This window comes from Myxine glutinosa, chromosome 12 (genome assembly GCF_964187855.1).
Source record: "Myxine glutinosa chromosome 12, kmMyxGlut1.1, whole genome shotgun sequence".
Lineage (NCBI taxonomy): Eukaryota > Metazoa > Chordata > Myxini > Myxiniformes > Myxinidae > Myxine > Myxine glutinosa.
This window is the reverse complement of record NC_136272.1, coordinates 54,347,059-54,359,912: the sequence shown is the minus strand read 5'-3', so window position 1 is coordinate 54,359,912 and position 12,854 is coordinate 54,347,059. Positions and strand designations below refer to the sequence as shown.

The following is a 12,854-nucleotide window of genomic DNA, read 5'->3' as shown; positions in this document are numbered from 1 at the left end:
GTTTGTGATATTACATTTTTATAGGCAATTTCGGTTGAATGTTTTTTTTCAAGAAAGAACCCCTCAGCACATACATCGGGGAGGGGTAGTTGCAGACTGGAAGTTTGGGACGATTACACCTCACCACCACGTCATTTAAAACACCTCACCACCACATAATTTAAAACACCTCACCACCACATAATTTGAAACACCTCACTCCCACCTAATTTAAACACCTCATCACCAAGTAATTTAAAACACGTCACCACCACGTAATTCAAAAAACCTCACCACCACATCATTCAAAACACCTCACCACCATGTAATTCAAAACACCTCACCCCCACGTCATTCAAAACACCTCACCACCACGTAATTCAAAAGCCCTCACGACCACGTAATTCAAAACACCTCACCACCACATAATTAAAAACACCTCATCCACATGTAATTCAAAACACATCACGTAATTCAAAACCCCTCACGACCACGTAATTCAAAACACCTCACCACCACATCATTAAAAACACCTCATCCACATGTAATTCAAAACACCTCATCACCACGTAATTCAAAACACCTCACCCCCACGTAATTTAAAACATCTCACCCCCACCTAATTCAAAACACCTCACCCCCACCTAATTCAAAACACCTCACCCCCACCTAATTCAAAACACCTCACCCCCACCTAATTCAAAACACCTCACCCCCACCTAATTCAAAACACCTCACCACCACGTTATTCAAAACCCCTCACGACCACGTAATTTAGAAGACCTCACCATCACATAATTAAAAACACCTCAATACCAAGTCATTCAAAACACCTCACCACCACCTAATTTAAAACACCTCACCACCAACTAATTCAAAACACCTCACCACCAACTAATTCAAAACACCTCACCACCACGTAATTCAAAACCCCTCACGACCACGTAATTCAAAAGACCTCACCACCACATAATTAAAAACACCTCAATACCAAGTCATTCAAAACACCTCACCACCACCTAATTTAAAACACCTCACCACCAACTAATTCAAAACACCTCACCACCACGTAATTCAAAACCTCTCACGACCACGTAATTCAAAAGACCTCACCACCACATAATTAAAAACACCTCAATACCAAGTCATTCAAAACACCTCACCACCACCACCTAATTTAAAACACCTCACCACCAACTAATTCAAAACACCTCACCACCACGTAATTAAACACACCTCACCACCAAGTAATTAAAAACACCTCACCAGTCACCACCACTTAATTCAAAACACCTCACCACCAAGTAATTAAAAACACCTCACCAGTCACCACCACGTAATTCAAAACACCTCACCACCACATAATTCAAAACACCTCACCACCACGTAATTCAAAACACCTCACCACCACATGATTCAAAACCACCACCACGTTATTAAAAACACTTCACAACCACGGAAACAAAAGTTTCAGGGAGTAGTTCAGTGACAACACAGATACTGCCCAGATATGTAGATATATAAATCGATGACCAAGTGTGCCTGAGTTGCTGTTTTGTCATGGTGGACACCAATCATAACAAACAATTATTTTGCATAAATGTTTTTGTCATATACGTGATATTACATTTCATAAACAATTGAAGTTGAATACTTAAGTTGAAAAAATACATCTTTTTCAATTTTTGTTTTTCAACAAAAGTTGTTTTTTCAAAAAATTTCAAAACAAAGACCCTTGAAGACACACACAGGAGAGATAGGTTCATACCCGAAGTTTCGTACGATTTTACAAAAGTTTGAGGTAGTAATTCAGTGACAAGACAAGACAAGTGACAAGACACTGCACAGATATATTTATAGATATGCTGTGTGTGTATATATATATATATATATATATATATATATATATATATATATATATATATATATATATATATATATATATACAGGGGGCTGCAAAAGTAGGTATACAGTAAGGATTATACCAGTATTACCAGTATTATAATAGTTTTGAGGGATTTTGAGGGAAATAGTTTTGAGGGACATTTGAGGGATTAATATGTTTATTATTGATATGTTTATTATTGATATGTTATTATTGATATGCTTGTATAATCAATAAAATACGTTTTGTGCGCACGTTTTTTTTCTTCATAACTGTATACCTACTTTTGCAGCCCCCTGTATGTATGTATATATATATATATATATATATATATATATATATATATATATATATATATATATATATATATATATATATATATTGTTACTGATCGCGGTTTAAGATGTTAGTTACCGAGCAGTTTGGTATTGCCGCGACCTAACAGGATCCCTGACTCACCCGATTCACCCAGGACTTTGGCCGGATGGCACCACAGCTAGTCAATAGGGAAAAGACAAAGGCGACACGGATGTGAAGAAGAAGAAGCAGAAGACAAAAAGGTTGGAAATACCACTAAATTTATTCCTACTATTTACATGCTCAAAGTAACCAAGGAGAAGGAAAGATAATAAAATAATATACAGAAGGATTAGAGACACAGTGCAATTATTAACTTATACAGCTTAATTAACCCAGGACAGAACAAACAAAAGACACTGACTCAAGCGGGGAATTGCAGTAATGGCAGGATGTGGATGGCTGGAGGGAGAGGGAGGTCCAAGGGGGTCCCGCAGCACAACCGGCGCGTTTAGCAGCCGCCGTTCAGGCCAGGCCCCACGCTGCTGTTTTGGCTGCTGTTTACGTCGCGTGCTTTGCCAGGCCTTGTCCCACTCGTCTGGTCCAAACCCTCAACTCTTTCTTGTTTCTCTCACTCCTCACCACCGACTCCTCACCGCAACCAACTGACCACCGACTCCTTACCACCGCAACCAACGCAACCACTGACCCTCCTCTGGCAACCGACTCAGACCAACTCCTTGTGACCAACTCAAAGTGCATCTCCGACCAACTCACTGTGACCACTTCCGTTTGCGCCTTTTATAGCGCCTCCAGCGATTACGCCGCCGGCGTTTTGGACACGCCCATCGGGGTGCTCACCTCGGCCCTGGTTGGTCGCGCGACCCTCGGGCTCCGCCCTGGATGACGACGGGCGGGCGCGCCCCTCCTCCCCTCTGACGAGGTGGAGACACGCCTTTCTTCTCCGACTCAAAGCACATGGTCAATGGCGGTTATTGGAGGGGAGGTGATTGGGAATCGAGGGCTCAGCAGTGACGAGAGGGGATGTAATATGGAAATGGAGGTTTTGGGGATGGGAAGGAAAGGGAGATTTTGGGGATGGGAAGGAAAGGGGATCTATTCTCTTTCACTGGTGCAATGGAGTATTTCAATTAATGGAAGACACAGCCTTACACTAATACACATAATAAGGATATAACTGTCAAAAAAGATATATCGTGTCCTGCATGTATGTTTTATGGACTAACTACGGGAACGCCCTTTGACCTTTATACAACCACAAACGGAGGGAGGAGGGGTGATATTTTACAACAACCTTTTACAACAACATTTTACCACAACAATAAAATAAAAAAAACATTCTCATATCCACAACAATATATATATATATATATATATATATATATATATATATATATATATATATATATATATATATATATATATATATATATATATAAAAGATAGATAAAATATGTTGACATAAATCGAATAGCGTGGATCGGGATGCTGTGCTTGCCTCACTATACATCGCTGCAGAGGCACAAGTTTGTTTGAACTTAGGATAATGACTATATGAGTTGTTGTGTCGTCATGATTTAAGCCAATGATAATGCAAACATTTCTTCTGCTCAAATTTATTTGTAATATCAGTGATGTTACATCTTTATAAGCAATTTAAGTTCAGGATAGTGATAACACTTCACTGTAAACAATACAACAACATGTCGCAGTTCTTGGAAGGTGAGGCAACTGCTTGATAGCGAAACGAATATTGTCAGGGTGGCCAACGCGTCATGATCCTACATACAGTTGACCATATGTGAAGACCGGTTGTTCTAGCCACAAGCACACCCTAGACAAACTCTGCCCCTGACTCTTGTTTATGGTCATGGCAAAGGCAATTCTCACTGGGAACTGACGTCGTTGCCAATGGAATGGGAAAATCCCATCTGTAGGTTGAAGAGTGATGCGAGGGATAAACACACTGCGACCTGCATTGTCACCATTAGCAATAATAGCCTTTAGGAGGCGGCCACAGATAACTTCTTTCACGATTAACCGTGTCCCATTTAATTGCAGAGTCCTGGCTTCGCGTTGAGGTTGCGGAGCAAGATTAACGGCATGCCATCCTTGAGTGAGAGTTGATGAGGTGGCATTCCGGCAATGTTAAGGGAATTGAGATATTCAGTTGGCAAACGTGTGGCATCGTCATCATCATCATCATTTACCGTCTTGTCTGCACTTTGACAAAGTGTTGGTGTTCCAGGAAATGTATCTGACATGACCTCGTTGATGGTATCCACCAATGTGTTATTTGGTGCTAATATTGCACGATCTGCCATCCACTTATGATCTGTGTGGTGTCGGTGAAAGTCAGGAAAGACCCAGTCAATGACTTCACTCATGGATCTACTTGATTGTTTCACGTGAGGTGCTGTCAATTTGCATGCACATTTCCTCTGGTATTTCAATGCATGCCTCATTGTTGTAGGGTAGCTGTCCGTTGCCAAGTTGTAGTAGCCAACGATCAAACTCCCTCGATTTTTTATAATGTCCAATGTCCATTCATAAGCACACGCATATTCTCGGTAAGGTGGAATATCTTGAAATGTTGCCACAACACAGAGAATATTTCAGAGAGGCATTGACAATCTGGGCACGTGATCCATGTTTAATAACAGGAAGCACCTGTCTAAAGTGTCCAGCAGAGAACTATTACTTTTCCCCCAAAAGGTATGTCTTGGTTGGTGATGTCTCGTAATGTACGGTGGTCAAGTGCCTCAAGTAGGTGCCTGTGACTCATTGGAGCCTCGTCCCATACAATAAGGTTTGCTCTACGAATTAGGTCAGCAAGAACACTTTGGTGAGATATCGATATTGATAATGTTGTTGAGTCAGTGACCATGATGGGGGCTTTGAACCTGGAATGAAATGTACGTCCACCCAGCAGAAGTGTAGCCGCAATACCACTTGAGGCAACAGCTAGAGAAACATTCATTTTGTCACTGTGCAGGGTGTGTGCAGCAGCTAGCAGAGTGTTCAGTGTATAGGTTTTACCTGTCCCACCTCTTGCATCCAGGAAGATAGCCAATGGTTCCTTTTTCTGTAAAGCAACTATAACAGTGTCATATACATATACCTCACGTTGAGAGGGTAGAAGTGCATTTGGGCCATGCAAGCGTTGGTTTACAATGTTTCTCAAAGTTTTAAAATCATAAGCAAGTTCAAGTTCCTCCTGAATAATCATTGGCAGTTGTGGTTGTGCAATATTTCCATTGATTGCTTGCACTGTTGCACGCAAATCATTTGTGACATTTGGCAGATGAAACTCAGAAAGTTGTCTGTCGTGGTGTTGAAGGCGATGCTCAACGTCCAGCGATACCATTGCACGCAGGAGTTGATGATCAGCTTGCTTATTGAGGAACCCGAGGAAGAAAGTCATCCCACCAGTGCATATGGTGATGGTCGAAGACCATAACTGGGTCAGCAGGGTTTCAAAAGAGTAGAGTAGGAGGGTCACAAAGAGCTCCCTGATTTGTGGGCACATTTGTATTGCTTCTGCAATCTGCATCTGTCAATGCAAAATGCCATTCTCCATCATTTTGAAGGAGACCAAGCGTCTCACACATGCACTTTGGAAAGTTTCATGGCACTGACCATTAATAGTCCTCTACTTCCTTCTACATTTATTTCCATCACTCTTCTCAACCAGTCACTTTCATCCTTCCTCAACACATGACCAAACCATCTCAACCTGTTTCTCTTCACAGCATCAATCACAGGCTCTATTCCCATCATCTTTCGCAATTCATCATTTGTCTTCCTCTCTCTCAACGATACTCTGCACATCCACCGAACCATTCCCATTTACACCCTTTCCAGCCTTCGTTGCTGCTCTACGTTCATTACCTATGTCTCGCTCCCATAAATCATAACACTTATCACACATGCAGCATACACCTTTCCCTTCAGCTTCAACGACACTACCCTCCTCATCAGCACGCCACTCAGTTCCCGAAACTTCTTCCATGCACATCTCACTCTAGCAACCGTTGCTGAGTCTGATCCACCTTCTACATTCAACATGTCTCCGAGGTAGCAAAATGTTTTCACTCCCCCTTCCTCTTCATTAACGGTATGGACCTCAAACATCCGGGGCCTTCGCTCAAACTTGACTGATCTCTCCATACAGGTTGCTTCTGACAAACCAGACGTGATCTGCTTAACAGAAACTTTCCTACCTCATGGTGTCTCTGATTCCTTGGTATCTATCCCAGGTTATTCGCACCTCCAGGAAGGTTAGACCTGAGCCATGTCCTGGAGGTGGGGTTGCTATCTTTATAAAAAAAACTCTTCCTCACTCGCCCTGCACTGCCCTCTCTCCACCTCACCCCCAGGAATACCTTTGGCTACGGCTTCCCCTTCGCTCCCACCTTTTGTTCATATGTGTGTTGTGCCGTCCACCAAACAGTGATGACTCCATATACATCTCGCTGTCTGATAATATGGACCAACTTCTATCTACCCATCCCAACTCTCTCTTCCTCATATGTGGTGATTTCAATTGTCACCATGCCAGTTGGCTGGGTGTGGGTACCTCTATCACAAGCCATGGCTCCTCAGCAAAGGACTTCTGCGACTCACTGGGACTCACGGTCTGGCACCACCCTCTGCTCACCAAACTCTCCTCCTTTGGTATCCATGGAAATCTCCACGCATGGCTGGCGGACTTCCTCTCTAGTCGTAGTCAACGTGTGGCCCTGAATGGGTTTATCTCATCTCCTCTTCCTGTTCAGGCTGGAGTTCCCCAAGGCAGTGTTCTGGGCCCTGTGCGTTTTCTGGTCTTCATCAATGATCTCTCTGACTCTCTTGGAAAATCCTCTCTATCTCTTTGCTGATGACTCTACTCTCTGCCACTCCATACCTATTCCTTCAGATAGGCAGGCAGCAGCCTCCTCACTCTCTGCAGACCTCGACAAAATCACAGACTGGGCAAACAAGTGGAACATTTCAATCCTGAAAAATCTCACACTATCACTATGTCTCTTCGAAAAGACCGTCCGGACAACCCTCCCATGTACTTTGTCAACAAACTTCTCCACGACGTTATGTCACTCAAGCTTTTGGGTCTCACTATCTGCCATGATCTTTCCTGGGAAAACCACATTTCAAATCTGGCCTCCAAAGCCAGCCGCCGACTGGGCATCCTCCGTCGTGCGAAGTCCTTCCTTGGCACACCTGAGCTCCTCACCACATACAAGGCTTTCATCTGCAGCTCAATGGAATACTACACTCCCCTCTGGGCTGGTGCTCCTGCCTCACACCTAGCTCGTCTTCACGCGGTTGAAACCAAAGCGTTCAGAATCATTGGAATCTCCCGCGATGAAGCTAACTCCAAGGGCCATTCACTCACTCACCGCCGGCAGGTTGGTGGTCTTTCCGTCTTCTACCGACTCCTCTCCGGCCTTGCCCTCCCAGCTGTCTCTGGGCTCTGTCCCCCAAATATTCCTGCAGGTCGCACAAGATCTGCCTGCAACCCTCTTATGGTTAAACTGCCAAAATCAAGACTCTGCTCACCTTCACTCCTTCATTCCTCTTTTCTCCTGCCTCTGGAACAAACTCCCTCACTCTCTTCAATCCCACTCCTCCCTCCAGGTCTTTAAAACAGCTGTTCACCACCATCTCTTATCTTCCCCCATCCAAAACCTTGATCTTTTCTACCCCTGCTAATTTCACCCCAAATCCACTTTTTTGAAATACCAACTTCTGTGCTGGAAGTCCTTGGTGTACTTGTGTTTTATACTTCTCCCACCCCCCCCCCCCCTTCCCACGCCTCCTCCCCCCAAGCCCTCTCCCTCCCACACATCTCCCGATGTCCCTGCTCTCAAATGTTGTGTTTGTGTGCTTCCCCTTCTCTCCCCATCTTGTCTACTGCTCCCTCTTTTTATATATTTTGTTTGTTAGATTTGTTTGTGAAATAAATGTTAGCTCTTTCACAAGCCTCGATTCTGTAAACAAAAAAACAAACCCCCACCCCCCCCAAAAAAACCCCTCCTTTACGTTCTGAGCCAGCACCTCCATCACAGCTACAAATAGTAGTGACCTTAGTACCGACCCCTGATGCGCTCCCACCTTCACCTCAAACTCACCACTGTTCCCATCCTTCATCCTTACAGCTGTACGCGCTCTTTTGTACATTGCCATCACTACTCTGATCAACCATTCCTCCACTCCTAACTTCCTCAATGCCCGTGTCAATACTTCGTGTGGAACCCTATCGAATGCTTCCTCCAGATCAACAAACCCAAGAAACAGCTTCTTCCTCTTCTCCATGTACTTCTCCTGCAACTGCCTCACAATAAAAAGCGCGTCTGTCGTTCCTCTTCCTGGCATAAATCCAAAACTGCATTTCGTCGATCTGCACTTTCTTCCTTATCCTCCTCTCCAACACCCTTTCCAATACCTTCATTCCATGCTCCAATAACTTTATCGCTCGGTACGAGCCACACTCCAGAGGGTCACCTTTCCCCTTGTATAGAGGGACGAGGGTACTCAGTTCCCAATCCACTGGAATGCGGCCTTCTTTCACCACCAGATTACAGATCTCTGTCATTCTCTTCACACCCCAACTTCCTGCTGCCTTCAACACATCTCCCACAACTCCCGTCAGCCCTCCTGCTTTTCTACTCTTCATTGCTTTTATCGCTTCCTCAACTTCCTTCTCAGTTATCTTCTCTGCCGGTCCTAAAACTGGGTTACTCTCTATGTTGCCATGCCATTCATTCTCTGCATTCAACAGCATTTCCATACATCTCTTCCGTCTTCCTTTAATTCCATCTGGGTCCACAACGATTTGTCCCAAGCAACTCACCCCCATCACATCACACCTCTCTTTCGCTATCTGCTTTGCAATCCTGAATACCGCTCTCTGACCCTCTTCCGAATCCAAGCGTTCTCCGAACATTTTCCTGCATGCCTCCTGTGCCTTTGCTACCTCTTTCTTTGCAGCCTTCTTGGCTGCCTTATAGCCTTTGCTACCTCTTTCTTTGCAGCCTTCTTGACTGCCTTATAACTTTCATGCTCTGCTTTTTCTGCTCCCGTACCCTTCGCCTTCTGCCACTCCTTGAACTTCTTCCTCTTCTCGTCAATCCTCTTTCCAACTTCATCATCCCACCACCATGTTCCCAAGTGCCTCGGTGGTCCTTTTGTCCATCCACATACCTCACCACCGGCTCCCAACAGACTATCTTTCATTGACATCCAATCACTTTCAAGCTCAACCACATCAGCCTCTACCCTACTCAGCCTCTCTTTTAATGCCTCCCTTACTGGCACCTCTTTCAACCTCCACACCTTCATTCTCGGTTGGTACTTCACCCGCCGAGCTCTCCTCGCACCTTTCACCCTCATGTCGCAGACAACCAAGTGGTGCTGTGAAACAGCCTCCTCCCCCGGGATCACCTTTGTGTCCCGGAGGTGCCCCATATCTCGCCTACGCACCATCAGGTAGTCAACGGTTGTCGTCGATCCACCTGAGTGTTGTGGAAAACCAATCAGGTCCACACAACTTTAGTCCAACTTCTGGTTTAATTCCATTTAGATCATGACATCATCCTGTAATGCAGGAAATGCAATAAGCATAAGATATGGCATCACATGGGACCATTCATAACATTCAATGTAAGCAATGTAAGCAAGCTGAATATTCTATGCTGGCGTACCGTTAGCGAGTCTACCAGATGTAACGTGTCACAGGAGAAGTCTCGGAGCACCGTCCGCAGCAGCGGGTCTTATAGTCGCGCCCCTAGCGGTGTCAACCAGGGTCGGGTGACGAAGGGTGTAACGCCAAGTCGTCGGGCCCTGGTAGACTCGGTGAGGGGAGGGTCGGTAGACTTTCGGCGATGGGAGCGTCGGGAGAGTCCATAGTCTCATAGATGGGTTCGATCGGTTCGTCCGATCTAAATATCTCTAATTCTGGGAGATTTAATCTATCTCTAATTCTGGGGGATTTAATCGATCTCTAATTCTGGGGTATTTAATCTACCTCTAATTATGTGGGATTTAATCTTTCTCTAATTCTGGGGGATTTAATCTATCTGCAATTCTGGGGGATTTAATCTATCTCTAATTCTGGAGGATTTAATCTATCTCTAATTCTGGGGTAATTAATCTTTCTCTAATTGCAGGGGAATGAATCTATTTCTAATTCTGGGGGATTTAATCTATCTCTAATTCTGGGAGATTTAATCTATCTCTAATTCTGAGGGATTTAATCTATCTCTAATTCTGGGGGATTTAATCTATCTCTAATTCTGGGGAATTTAATCTATCTCTAATTCTGGGGGATTTAATCGATCTCTAATTCTGGGGGATTTAATCTTTCTCTAATTATGTGGGATTTAATCTTTCTCTAATTCTGGGGGATTTAATCTATCTCTAATTCTGGGGGATTTAATCTGTCTCTAATTCTGGGGGATTTAATCTATCTGTAATTCTGGGGGATTTAATCTATCTCTAGTTGCGGGGGAATGAATCTATCTCTAATTCTGGGGGATGTAATCTTCTCTAATTGTGGGGGAATTCATCTTTCTCTAATTCTAGGGGATTTAATCTGTCTCCTAATTCTGAGGGAATTAATCTATCTCTAATTTTGGGGGAATTAATTCTGGGGGATTTAATCTATCTCTAATTCTGGGGGATTTAATCTGGGGGATTTAATTCTGGAGGATTTAATCTATCTCTAATTTTGGGGGATTTAATCTATCTCTAATTTTGGGGGATTTAATCTATCTCTAATTGTGGGGGAATGAATCTATCTCTAATTCGGGGGCATTTAATCTATGTCTAATTGTGGGGGAATTAATCTTTCACTAATTCTGGGGATTTAATCTGTCTCTAATTCTGGAGGATTTAATATTTCTCTAATTCTGGGGGATTTCGTCTCTCTAATTCTGGGGGATTTCATCTATCTCTACTTCTGGGGAATTTAATCTTTCTCTAATTCTGGGGGGATTGAATCTTTCTCTAATTCTGGGGGCTTTAGTCTTTCTCTAATTCTGGGGGATTTAATCTTTCTTTAATTCTGGGGGATTTAATATATCTATAATTGTGGGGGAATTAATTCTGGGGGATTTAATCTATCTCTAATTCTGGGGGATTTAATCTGGGGGATTTAATTCTGGGGGATTTAATATATCTCTAATTCTGGGAGATTTAATCTATCTCTAATTCTGGGGTAATTAATCTTTCTCTAATTATGTGGGATTTAATCTTTCTCTAATTCTGGGGGATTTAATCTAACTCTAATTCTGGGAGATTTAATCTATGTCTAATTCTGGGGGATTTAATCTGGGGGATTTAATTCTGGGGGATTTAATCTATCTCTAATTCTGGGGGATTTAATCTTTCTCTAATTCTGGGTGATTTAATCTATCTCTCCTTCTGGGGAATTTAATCTTTCTCTAATTCTGGGGGGATTGAATCTTTCTCTAATTCTGGGGGATTTAGTCTTTCTCTAATTCTGGGGTATTTAATCTTTCTTTAATTCTGGGGATTTAATCTATCTCTAATTGTGGGGGAATTAATTCTGGGGATTTATTCTGGGGCACTTAATCTATCTCTAATTCTGGGGGATTTAATCTGGGGGATTTAATTCTGGGGGATTTAATCTATCTCTAATTCTGGGAGATTTAATCTATCTCTAATTCTGGGGTAATTAATCTTTCTCTAATTCTGGGGTAATTCATCTTTCTCTAATTATGAGGGATTTAATCTATCTCTAATTCTGGGAGATTTAATCTTTCTCTAATTATGTGGGATTTAATCTATCTCTAATTCTGGGAGATTTAATCTATCTCTAATTCTGGGGAAATTCATCTTTCTCCAATTATGTGGGATTTAATCTATCTCTAATTCTGGGGTAATTAATCTATCTCTAATTCTGGGGTAATTCATCTTTCTCTAATTATGTGGGATTTAATCTCTCTAATTCTGGGGGATTTAATCTATCTCTAATTCTGGGGGATTTCATCTATCTCTAATTCTGGGGTAATTCATCTTTCTCTAATTATGTGGGATTTAATCTTTCTCTAATTCTGGGGGATTTAATCTATCTCTAATTCTGGGAGATTTAATCTATCTCTAATTCTGGGGGATTTAATCGATCTCTAATTCTGGGGGATTTAATCTATCTCTAATTACAGGGGAATGAATCAATTTCTAATTCTGGGCGATTTAATCTATCTCTAATTCTGGGAGATTAAATCTATCTCTAATTCTGGGGGATTTAATCTATCTCTAATTCTGGGGGATTTAATCTATCTCTAATTCTGGGGTAATTAATCTTTCTCTAATTATGTGGGATTTAATCTTTCTCTAATTCTGGGGGATTTAATCTATCTCTAATTCTGGGGGATTTAATCTATCTCTAATTCTGGGGGATTTAATCTATCTCTAATTCTGGGGGATTTAATCTATCTCTAATTCTGGGGTAATTAATCTTTCTCTAATTATGTGGGATTTAATCTTTCTCTAATTCTGGGGGATTTAATCTATCTCTAATTCTGGGAGATTTAATCTGTCTCTAATTCTGGGGGATTTAATCTATCTGTAATTCTGGGGGATTTAATCTATCTCTAGTTGCGGGGGAATGAATCTATCTCTAATTCTGGGGGATTTAATCTATCTCTAA

General features: G+C 42.5%; 1 protein-coding gene across 1 annotated transcript in view; it reads right to left on the bottom strand.

Moving 5' to 3' along the window:
• LOC144888525 (uncharacterized) overlaps nt 1-12,854 on the bottom strand; it is a 416,118-nt gene that overhangs the window by 312,663 nt on the left and 90,601 nt on the right. The gene's annotated exons all lie outside the window — the stretch shown is intronic.